Consider the following 12,446-nt stretch of genomic DNA (forward strand, 5'->3'; position numbering starts at 1 on the left):
TTAATTAGTTTAGTTCTTTTACTTTAAATATTAATTTTTAGTTTAGTCAATAAGATATTTGTGGGAGAAGTTACTGTTTTTTTAATATTTTTGATATTAATTTTATATATTAATTTTTTGAGATTCTTAAATTAAATATTTTATTCATATATTTAAGCCAATAGACTTTAAATTAGTTAAGTTTTTAACTTCTATAATTATTTTTTAAAGTTTTAATTTTTAATTTTTTTAAAAATTTAGTTTAATTCTTTTATTTTAAATATTGATTTTGAGTTTAGCAAATAGGATTCATGAGTAGGATATTTGTATGATTGAAATTTTTTGTTTTAAATAGTTTTTTTTTTAAATTAGTATAATTTTTCATTTAAATATTGACTTTTGGTTTAGCCAATATGATATTTGTGGAAGTTGTTACTTTTTAATATTTATTATTATTATTTTTCATATTAATTTTTCATAATAGTTTGTTTAAGGAGATTGTGATATTGTTATCAAGATTTAAATATGTAGTTTTTGAGTCAAACTCATTGACTTATGTTTAATGAGTAGTGTTTTACAATAAACCATCTCTCATGATATTAAATAGAACACTTAGCAGTCATTGGATCTAGGTGATGCTCACAGAGGTGAAACATTGAGACTTCCTTTAGTTTAGTTCTTAGTTTTTATAATTATTTCAGTTTATATTTTTTGGTACACGTTATTCTTTATTAATTTTTCATAATAGAATTTTTTGGAAATATTTTAAGATGATATTAGTATATAATAAATTAAATAAATTAATATTTTTTTTTTGATTTATTACAAAATTAAATTTTGTTTTACTTAAAGTAAGCACCTATCGGCTCATCATTGCAAGCACAAAAGCTTGCAATTGCTAGTAGTCCATAGGCTATATGTGAGAACTTTTTTTTTGTAAAATTATTTTTTGGCCGGAAAGTTGTTAGCCTTTGACCATTAAATTGTAACCCTTGCCGTTAATACTTTTCTGACCGATTTTCATTTCATTTCACTTTTAACTCTTGTTTTATCTATTTATTGAATTTAATTAGCTATCATTTACAATGTTAATTATTGTTCAATTTTCAGTTCATTTTATTTTTAACTCCTCTTTTATCTATTTATTTAATTTAATTAGTTATCATCTGCATTGTTAACTATTATTTTTTCTTATTTATTTAGCTTAATTAGCTATTATCTCTACCATTAACTACTATTTTTAAAAATATTTATTTAACTTAATTAGTTATTATTGGTTGTTTATTTTTTAAAAATAAATATGATTTTATTTTAATTAGAAATCATTTATATTTGAACTTATTGAAATGAGATTTTATTTAATTTATAATTTATAATTTATCTCTAGTTTTGACCCTTTTTTTCCTTATTTATTTAGAAACTTAATTAATTGTTATATCCAATTTTAAGTCACATTTTTCTTCCATTTATTTAACTTTTAATTTTTAAAATTGATTGAAGTTTTAGTTTTTAAATTAACTTAATTTGTTTTTAAAATTAGTTTAGCTAATAGAATATTTGTGCGAGGAGTTGCTATTTTTAATATATTTTTATATTTCTCATATTAATTTTTCATAATAAAATTTTTGTTTGAGATTTTTTTAAATGATTATTTTATTTATATATTTAAGTTGATAAACTTTAAATTAGTATAATTTTTAGTTTTCATATTAGCTTTTTTTTTTTTTTTTACTATTTTTATATTAGAAATAAGGAGATAAAAAATACAAGAGAATGTAGAGTATCAGAGTTCAGAGGCCAAGCCTCACACCATCAAAAAAGAAGTATATACAATGAAACACTAGAACAAAATCATGAACCAAGACACCTAGTAAAGCACATCATCCCAGGTGTCCACCCAAGCCATCCAATCCATAGAGCCATCCATCCACACCATGCTTTTCTAATCTTGAATTTGTTTCAGCATGTAAACCATCTCACTAGTAGCATTGTGAGGTCTTCTTTTAATCTCCTTGATAATTTTGCTGAAGGTTCGATTGAAAACATGTATATTATCCAAGTGCAACCTCCAGAAATATCCATTTTTAACCTCATTCACAAAAAAGGTAGCATGACCGCCCTTGAGCAGCCTTTTGAATTTAGCCTTGTTGATTTTCATAGTCATCTGAATCTGTGAAAATTTTTTGAAATATGTGAGACTTCGAAAAGACTCAGTAAGCATTCTGGGGATATTTTGAAACATTTCTTCATTTTTGCACTTCCAAATTTGCCATAAAATGTTAGATGAGGTAATATCCCAAAACATATTAACATCATTTCTAGCATTAGAGATAAAACTAGTAATATCTTCAAAAATATTGAAATTAGAAGGGGTAGAAATACCAAACATTAACCAAACCTCTTTAGCAAAATTGCAGTCAAAGAAAATATGCTTTCTCGTTTCTGGGGTTCTGCAAATGCTGCAATAGTTAATATCAGAGAAAGAGTTCCTAATAGGTAGCTTATTGAGAATAAGTAACCATTTAAAACATTTAATTTTAGGATCAACAGAACTTTTCAAAAGATAATTGTAATGCCTACCCCTAGTTCACATTTTGTTTTAATTGCCAAACTCTTTTAGGCTAGTTTTATACTTGATGTTTAGTAGCATTACTTTCAGATTATCAGATGTTGTTTTACACTCAATTTATTAGATGATGAGATTACTTGGTACTCTATATTTCATGCATGTATGATGATTATTCAACGTTTTCAATTATCGATGATGATTAGTTAGATGGTTTATTATCACATGTGCTTTCTTATGGATACTTACCCCATACTGCATGTGTATGGTGTGTGTGTTTGTTTTCTTTATGTATGGTGTTTCTGATGTGGTTAAGGAAGGGAGTCGTAGTCACCTGCTAGTCGGGATCTACATGATGCACCACTTCCTGCCATTGTCTGTTTAGCTTAGAATATTGTGTCTGTACATGCGTAAATTTTATGCAGATTGCAGGTACCGGGTATCGACTTCCCTGAATTGCCAGGATGAGCGTACCCTATCACATTATCTCAATGGTAAGAGAGGGGAGATAAAATTTTAAGTCCAAATCCTAAACCCTTTAGCCAATTGTCTTAATTGATAATTAGGACAAGTATCTGAGTTAAGTACCCTCCGAATGCATCAAATGATGTTATTTCATGATTATAACCCTTTTGTTTGATTTAGTATGTGTTCTTCTATGATGGGTTTTCATATGTTGCTTTATGAGTCCTTGATGTATTTTCTATTAATTAAGTTTAATTAAAAAATATTAATTAATGATTTAATTTAATAAAAAATTATTATGATATTTTAATACTTAATTATATTTAATTAATTGAGAAATTAATTAGATAAAAAGAATTAAATTTGGAGATAAAAGTTTTAAGTATAATTTTAGAATGTGATAATATTAATTTAATTTAATAATAATATATATTTAGAGTTCGTTTTTAAATAAATGCTAAATATTATTATAAATTGAATTGATAAATATTTTATCAATTAAAGTTTCTTAAATAAATTAAAAGTGGAAAAGATATTAAATTATTAAAGGTTTTTAGATCGCATGATCTAAGCATGAGTTTAAATATAAAAGAAATTAATTAAAACGATTAATTAATGATTTAATTTAATAGAAGATTATTATGATATTTTAATATTTGATTATATTTAATTAATTGAGAAATTAATTAAATAAAAAGAATTAAATTTGGAGATAAAAGTTTAAGGATAATTTAGAACATTATAATATTAATTTAATTTAATAATAATATATTTAGAGTTCATTTTTAAATAAATGCTAAATATTATTGTTATTTAAGTTAATTAAATATTTTATCAATTAAGTTTTTAAAATAAATTAAAAAGTGAAAATATATTAATTATTAAAAGTTGTAAGATTGCATGATGCGAGCATGTGTTGAAAATAAAGAAAGAAATTAAAAGATAAAATAAGAGGAAATAATAATGTTATTTTTAATTTCATAAAGTGTGCATGGGATTAAAAGTAATAAAGATTAAAATAGAAGTCAAGTGGAATATTAAATAAAGTTATTTAATAATCCATTTAATGTGCATTAAAAAGATAAAGCAAAGATTAATACAAGTTAATTTGAGAGTTAACCCAGTTGAGCAAAGAGTCCTCTCGGGTGAACGCACAATTAGTGCCCCGATTTGAGGAGAAAACTCTTTATCACAGCTTTAGGGGTTCATTTGAGGGGACGACAGATATTGGACACGAAGGGGGGACTGTGAATTTTGGAGACAGAAATTTTGGAGAGAGTTTTTGGAGGCAAATTTCAGAAGGAGAATTCGAGGAAAGATTTTCAGAAGAAAGTTATTGAAAAGGAGCGAGTTCTCTTACAGATTTTGGGGATTGCGTATTAGCATCGGGTTCAGGTAGGGTCTGGTGTTTTGACCCCTAAATGATTTAAGAAATTTAATATGTTCTGTCTACTTTGTGATTGTAAGAATCTTGTCTTCTTGAGTGTATCATTTCTTCGTTCTGGATCTTTTGCTATTCGTTTTCATTTGTAAATCTAGATTAAAAAAAAAATTGTTTAGGAACATCCTTCAACAAAATTAAATCGGGATTTAGGATTGTATTAAAATAGAGAAGAGAGAGAATTGATTTGGGGAGAGTTTTGAGATTAAAAAGAAAATTCGTAGGGTTGGAATTATTTTCTCTATTAGATTGCAATTGTTAATGTTTAAAAAAAAAAAAAAAAAAAAAAAAAAAATTAATTATAATAATAATAATATGCTTTTTACTTGGAGGTGAATGATTTAAAAAGTTTTAAATAAATTAAAAAAAAAAAAAAAACAAATTTAATATTATGGGAGGGGGCGGGAATACCCACACCCCGCCCCCCCCCCCCCCCCCCCCCCCCCCCGTACCTTTCCGGCAGCTCTGCCATCCCTGCCCGCAGAGTACTGCGGCAGCGACAGTATAGAGTACTGCCGACGGTCGCAGGCCTCTGCCGCAGGCGGCCTTATGATTAAGCCGGCGGGCTTATAAAAAAATACGGGATTTCTTATATTTGATTTTCAATTAAATTAATGTTAATTATAAAAAGGTTTTATTACTATTTAAAATTTTTATTAATAAATTTTAATATGTTTTTATTTAATAATGTTTTAATAATAATCTTTATTAATATTTAATAATTAAATATTAATGCATTTAATATAGTTTTTTGTAAGTATTAATTTATTAATAATTTTTGGATAAATATTAATAAATTAGTAATTAATGGAGATATTAAAATAAGTAATTAGCACAGTAATTATTGATTAAATTAATTAAAATTAGTTTAATTAAATTGTTAATAGAACTGTAGATTATATAGGATTGATTTTTAGTTAAATTGAAATTTCTTATTTAAAATAATAGGTCATTATTTCAATAATTAAATAAATAATTTCCTTCTAATTATATTGATTAATTGACTTAGAATCAAAAGAAAAGTAATTGTACAAATTTTATTCGAATATCTATATGGGTTATATTTATATGTTAATTATGAGATGAATGGGTTAACATGTAGGTCAAACTGTGAACTTATTTTCGTGAAAACATAAATTAAACTAGAAACAAAAATATTACACTTAACCTGATTACATATGTTCAAATCAATCTAGCAGTGAGAATATGAACTATATTGTTTTGTTATATTGTCTATGTTTTGAAGTTTTGGGGTTTGTTCTAGTATTGACCAGTTTAGGTTGTTACTAGAGGCTCGGGGTTGTGAATGTGATGTTATGATGATTTGATCTCGATCTTTCTTAACCCGACCATGGTAGTGTGACGGAGTGCTCTATGACATGATTGTATTTACTAGTTGTTATTGCTTTCAGTCTTCTTGTGTGAAGCTGAGGTGTATGTTTATGAGATACCTGACTTAACCATTTTCAAGTCTCGATCAGTTATATTTGATAACCATTTTTGAGTCATCGATCAGTTATATTTGATAACCATTTTTGAGTCATCGATCAGTTATACTTGGATTACTTTCGGTTGGTTGAGAGGACTGAAGTGTTTGTTATGTTCTTGATGATGTCATGTGTTGACTTAACCATTTTGGAGTCTTTGATCAGTATTGTGATTTATTAATGGGATACTTTCTGGTTGCTCATTGGAGAACCATTGGATTTTGTGGTTTATTATTGATGCCTTCAGTTGCTGATAGAGAACTGTTGTAATCATATGATTATTATTTGATGCTTTCAGTCGCTTATATAGGACTGAGGTGATTTTATTATGATTATTTGATTTGTGATTTCATGAGCCAATGGTAGGTTATCTATGTGTAGTATCGAGAAGTGGCTTGCAATGGGGATCGGGGCCGTAAGAGGCTACCTAGAGTAACCCATTGTAAGTTGTTTTAACAAGTGAAAACATCTCACCTAAATACTGACTTAAATGAACCTAATAAGATAATTGTATGTTCTCTCCCATACCTTGAGTGCTAGTACAGGCTAGGATGGGGTAGAGAGAACGCTTGGTTACGACCTTGCATTCCGCAGTATGCCTCGTCAGTACGAGAGGATACTAGTGGCCGCAGGAATCACTAGGGACCCGGGATTCCTAAGGGATTGCTCGAGTAACTTCTACGTGACTTTTGTGATGACACTTTCTCGCTTGCATAGAAGGTTTCCTACGTGTCTTTGTGGTGCCTCTGGGTTTAGATGTCTTTCTATGTTGGAACCTTTGAGTTAGTATACTTTTAGGATTTCCCAGACTTAGAGAGTACTTGTGTTTTGTGTTTGATACCTTGTTTGGGACTTGAGACTATCTCCTCAGCGCGGTGGGAGTGGACCATTTAGGTTCCACGCGGTCGGGTGGTAGTGCTTTTTACTCTTACCATTGAGATCCGTCCGTGGTCACCGTGGCTGGAGCTTTCTTGGTTGGCATTTACCTTCACTATGTTCTTGGATTATTAGGATTGATGGTTAGATTTTATGATAGATGTTTTATCATTATGGATGTATGGATGTATCAGGTATGTTATTAGTTTCATTTATTCTACTGTACTTTGTATCATGGATTTGAGGATGATGTATCTTTATCTTTACATATGTATATTCTTTTAAGCCTTTCATACCCTGTGACATGTACAGTGGATGATTGAGCATTCCGAATTAATTTGCCAATAGGCATTCAGAACAAATGTATATTATGGACATTGGACTTTCTGATTATTCTTTCATATGTATGTGGTAGTTGTTAGACTTAGAATTAATTAAATTTAAATGTGACTCAACGTCTTGGGATCCTTAAGGTGTAACTTGTGATGTATGTTTGTTGATGATTACATGTTATTGCTTCCGCTACTATGTGTTTGATGTGTATGTTATACTTTCTTACTTTAAAAAAAAAAAAAAAAAAAAGTTTTGCGAACTTAGTGAAACTTTAGGTTAATTCTTTTGGATCCCTTGGCGGGGCGTTACAATAATAAACAACTTTCTTCCTAGAAGAAATATCCAAATCAATATTCCAAATATTGTTAATATGATTGATGATGTCAACATTATAATTTAAAATATAATAAATATTCTTAACTTTAAGTTTGGAGATGATGATACCATATTTTATCTTCAAAAAACTATTAGAGTCCACATGACACAGGGTAGGAATGTCTTTACTAGCTTTAACAATCATACTATAATTCTTTTTATGGGAACCAAGAAGTTTAAATTTATTCTTTAATTCATCCCAAAGGATAAGTCTGTCCATTTCAAAGATATCAATGAATTGCTTGATTCCAAGGTTAGCCCAATACTTGGCAATTTTTTACTATTCACTTTATACATGTTATTTTTTAAATGATATTTTAATAATATATAATAAATTAAATAAATAAATAATATTTATTTAGTTTATTAAAAGAATTAAATTTTATTTTACTTAAATTGAAAATTAATTTTAATGTAATTTATGCACATTGAATTATAGTTATAAAAAATATTAGCACAAATCTATTGATTGATAGTTGCAAGCACAAAAGTTTGGAATTGCTAGTTATAATAGATTGTGGAAATTTAATGTCTATACCTCTTTCAAACTTATTTCAAATCCTACATGTATACTCTCCTTCCGTATTTCATCTAAATAGCCATTCCACACAATAAGCGGCTACAGGGCACTTATATGCACCCGTAGCCAGTGTTAAATAATGTCATAGTCTATTATTATTTTTGATGGAGGTCTTAGACCCGTGAGACAACCCAAGAAGACACAAAGCTTGCGAGCTACCAAACAATGAAGGCCACCACATAGACTTTTTAGGGATCCAATACAGGCCCACTCGTGCCTAAAACCTCTTCGGCTTAGAGCCAGGGACTCAGGGGCATCAATGCCATCAAAATCACCCAGGGCACAATCCCAACCTCATCCCTTATGATGTCAGAGCCTTGCACTCAGCAAGACTTCATTCTTGGTGGGCTCTTGTGAGTCATTCAACTGCACTGATAGACCAAAAACCTATTGACAAGTCTAAATTATTTTCACTGGCATACAATACAAATAAGTTGCACCATAGACCGATTCCTACCATTTATTGAAGGCGCAGCTTTGACTTTATTCGTGACTTCAATTGACATTGAAACATCTCACCTAATGATAAGTAATTAAAACCCTCCAATTTCTGGAAGACTGGAACCTACGGCAATATTTTACTCTTTACTAAAGTGTCAGCTGGCGCTTTTACTGGACTTCTACTGCTCACCTGAATTGAAATTTCTGCGACTTGGGTCAATATTTGCCTCAGCCTGGGCGTTTGCTAGACTTCATTTGACATTGAAAAATCTCGCCCAATTCAAACCCTGTAACTTCAGAGGGTTTGAGCAAATATCAAATGGGTTCAGAAGTAAAAGAGCAAGAACAATATGAAGTACAGATCTTTCCTCCCTTTTTCCTTGCGAAAGATTAACTTCTCTTCCAATCCTCCTATTTTCCCTTTTTCTAATCAGCTTTCTTTCAGTCAATTGTACCTACATATATCACACCTGTAATGAATCCCCAACTTTCACCGATGGCAGCATCTATTCTGGAAACTTGAATCTAGTTATCAATGATCTGTTTCAAAACGCCCCTCAAAGTTCAGGGTTTAACACTTCTTCCCATGGCCAATCACCCAATAAGGTGTACGGTTTGGTACAGTGTACTGGAAATATAACAGCAGCGAGTTGCTCAAACTGTGTGCGGGAAGCGAATAACACTATTAAAGAGTTTTGCCCCAACGGTAAACGAAGGAAAATATCGTTGAATGATTGCTTCTTGCGCTATGGCAGCACTGATTTCTTTTCAATACTTGATACTGATGGAGTTTCTGTGTCGAACGGTGAGACCAACGGCAGCGATATTAACGCTTTCCAGTCCACAATCAAAACCCTTCTGTCGGATCTGTTCAACAAAGCTTACGTCCCTGCAAACAAGGGTTCAGTGTTGTAGGGACATATCAATACAAGATTGCAGAAAATGCTTTGCTAAAGCAAGGCCACAGTTGGAGTATTCTACAAAGCAAGGGGCTCAGGTTAGGTGTGGCAGCTGCATGGCGAGATATGGAGTGTACTCATTTTATTACTCTGCTCAGTCGCCTTCTCATTCCCCTGAGGAATTTGGTCCCCTGCCTCCCGCATCAAAAAGTATGAACGCCTCCTCTACCAGTACCTATTCAAACTTTTTAGGGTGCTGGGTTTTGTTCACGGAAATCTTTAGTGGAATGAGAGGCAATTTTCGAGTAGATAATTGTATAAAGATATTGTATTGTATTTCTGATCAAATTATATGTTACACGAGTTATTTTTCTTGTTTCCTCCTTTTATATAAGTAGATTAATCTTAAATTATGAAGATTGTTACAGTAAATGATCTAGAAAACAGATCACACTTCATCATTCTAAATACAAAAAGAGAGTTCCTCAGTCAAAGTTTACTATTATATAAATCTACAATTTAGATTAAAGTAATAGCTAACTTATAAAAAGCATGTTCAGTCCATTTCATAATGTTTATTATTTAATATTCTGTTTGCTCCTTGATTGGATGGCTAGATCAATCTTTTAGATGCAAAAGCCATTCTACAGTCAGAAGCTTACCTTGTCATTAACATGTCATATACAATATTTTATGAACTTCTTTTTAATATGATATTAAAAATACAACCTCTTCTATATTTTATTTTATTATTCAGTTGTAGCCATTAGCTAGATGCTACAGTTATGAGCAGATGTAATTCTTTAACGTGAATGGAGCTATCTCAATTATCTTATTCTAATGTTCATTTTTGAAAATATTACAGTACCACTGGACACAATCCTAATTATTGAACTGTATTGTACAGAGAAGTCCTCAAAAACATTACCAATAGTTTTAGGCTTTGTGGGAGGCAACATTCTGGTGCTAGTTATTTGTCTGATTGTATGGAGAAAAGTAGTTAAATCTGCCCTGTTTGGAAAGGCAATAACTACTTCTACAACCAACCAAGGTGTTCTCTCTGAAATCCATTTCTACTTAAATATTCCTCTTGCTGTGGTAGTCCAGTGTGATGAATAGACTAAGCTTACCCATTTTAATCTTATTGTTTTGTAATGCTACAGAAAGGCGTGAATTATCCCCTGTATCTGAGTTGTTTATGCACGAGCATAAATTTGTCTTTAGATTACAAGCATTGATAGAAGCCACAGAAAATTTCATTGACCACAAGAAGCTTGGACAAGGAGTGTTTGGTGCTGTGTACAAGGTAGTTTTACAGCTCATTCTAGTCTAAATTAGAGTTAGTTTAACAACACATGGGGAGCTCTAAATCTGTCATTTATGTTCAGGGAATAACTAGAGATGGAAATTTGATAGCAGTATAGAAACTTTATGCCAAATCTACACAAGGCAAAATAGAGTTTATAAATGAAGTTAAATTGATGGCAAATGTTCAGCATAGAAACCTTGCAAGGTTGTTAGGATGTTGCATGGAGAAAAATGAAAGGTTGCTTGTGTACGAGTATTATCCCAACAAAAGTTTGGACAACTTTCTCTTTGGTAAGTTATCATAATATCTTAATTTGCTCTGGAATAGATGAAGAGGTGACTAAAGTGTTAATAATAGGAATAACAGATCCAGAGAAATGCAGAGAGCTAGACTGGCAAAAACGTTATAATATCATCGTTGGAATTGTTCGTGGGCTTCTCTACCTTCACGAGGATTCACCAGTACGAATCATTCATAGAGATATAAAGGCAAACAACATTCTGCTTGATCACAAGCTCAATCCAAAAATAGCTGACTTTGGCGTAGCAAGAATTTTCTCTCAGGACGAGACCCATATCCATACAAGAGTTGGAGGCACATGGTAAACATCATGCTAATTATGGACTTTACCTGATTTTAAGTATAGATTGCTAATGGTTAATCATTTGAAGTTTGATTTATTTAAATTATATAATAATTATATTTATGCATCAGTTATTTTCTGTTTGCAATTATTTAGAAAACTTGCTTTAAATAATTTAAGTGTGAAATGTAGATTGTAGGTTTGTTAGAAATAATTAGGAAAAACAAAAGGTATTGTTCGAGAAATAAAAGAATAGAGTGATGATCCAATTGTCTGGCAAACCACACACACACACACACACACACACATGCAAAGAAATATCTACTTAATTGAATAGATTCGTATTGAACTCTTCTCATTTTCTTAAGATAGATTCATCACTGGCTGAAATCTTGAATAAAAATTAGAAAAATTAAAGAGCAGGAAAGATACAGAACAAAGATAGATTCATCACTGGCTGAAAAAATTAAAGAGCACGAAAGGTACAAAACAAAATAGTAAAATAAGTCAGTATGTTATTCATCAATAGAATACAAACATCTAGCATTCAACTGAAGTCAAGAAGATCTTACAAATATGCTAATAAAATGGGATCTAACTCAATCAATCAAAAACATATTTACACCTAATTAATTATAGACTTTTAATAGTTAAATATGAAAAATCTAGAAATCTTATTTGATTCCTGTTTTGACTAACTTTTGGAACATTTACATTCCAACAACAGTCTAATGGAAGTGGGACTATTTAACCTCTATTTTAGACTCATACCCATTAAACTGAGCATACTTCTTAAATCTGTATTCTAGATTTCTTTTTCAGTACAAGAAAGATCAAAATTAAATACAAAAAAATACACGTAAAAGTTTGTGAACTTATTTGAAATTGCGTTAATACTAACATCTGGTATCTTCTTTAATGAGAAAGATCAAGTTTAAAATAGTGTTGTTAGTAATATTTGACATCTTTGTTAAGGGGAAAGGTCTAGTAGCTGAACACATTCTAATAATTGTTATAATACTTGTTGGTTTAATGTTAATTTTCTTTGACAATATCAAATCAATAGTTCCAAATCTGAAATTGTTAGTGGCAATAACTATTCATGATACAAT

The 12,446-nt window shown here is 30.3% G+C and overlaps 1 pseudogene across 1 annotated transcript; it reads left to right on the top strand.

The window, feature by feature from the left end:
* The first annotated feature begins 8,893 nt into the window (after positions 1 to 8,893).
* On the top strand, positions 8,894 to 11,494 carry LOC149560495 (cysteine-rich receptor-like protein kinase 10; annotated as a pseudogene). Its single transcript, XR_016363698.1, has 5 exons — positions 8,894 to 9,652; positions 10,350 to 10,493; positions 10,606 to 10,748; positions 10,831 to 11,041; positions 11,118 to 11,494. The product of XR_016363698.1 is annotated as a cysteine-rich receptor-like protein kinase 10 (transcript).
* Positions 11,495 to 12,446: the final 952 nt, after the last annotated feature.

The sequence above is a fragment of the Cupressus sempervirens genome, chromosome 4, assembly GCF_028749045.1.
Source record: "Cupressus sempervirens isolate cs-2001-9-10 chromosome 4, ASM2874904v1, whole genome shotgun sequence".
Taxonomy (NCBI): Eukaryota; Viridiplantae; Streptophyta; class Pinopsida; order Cupressales; family Cupressaceae; genus Cupressus; species Cupressus sempervirens.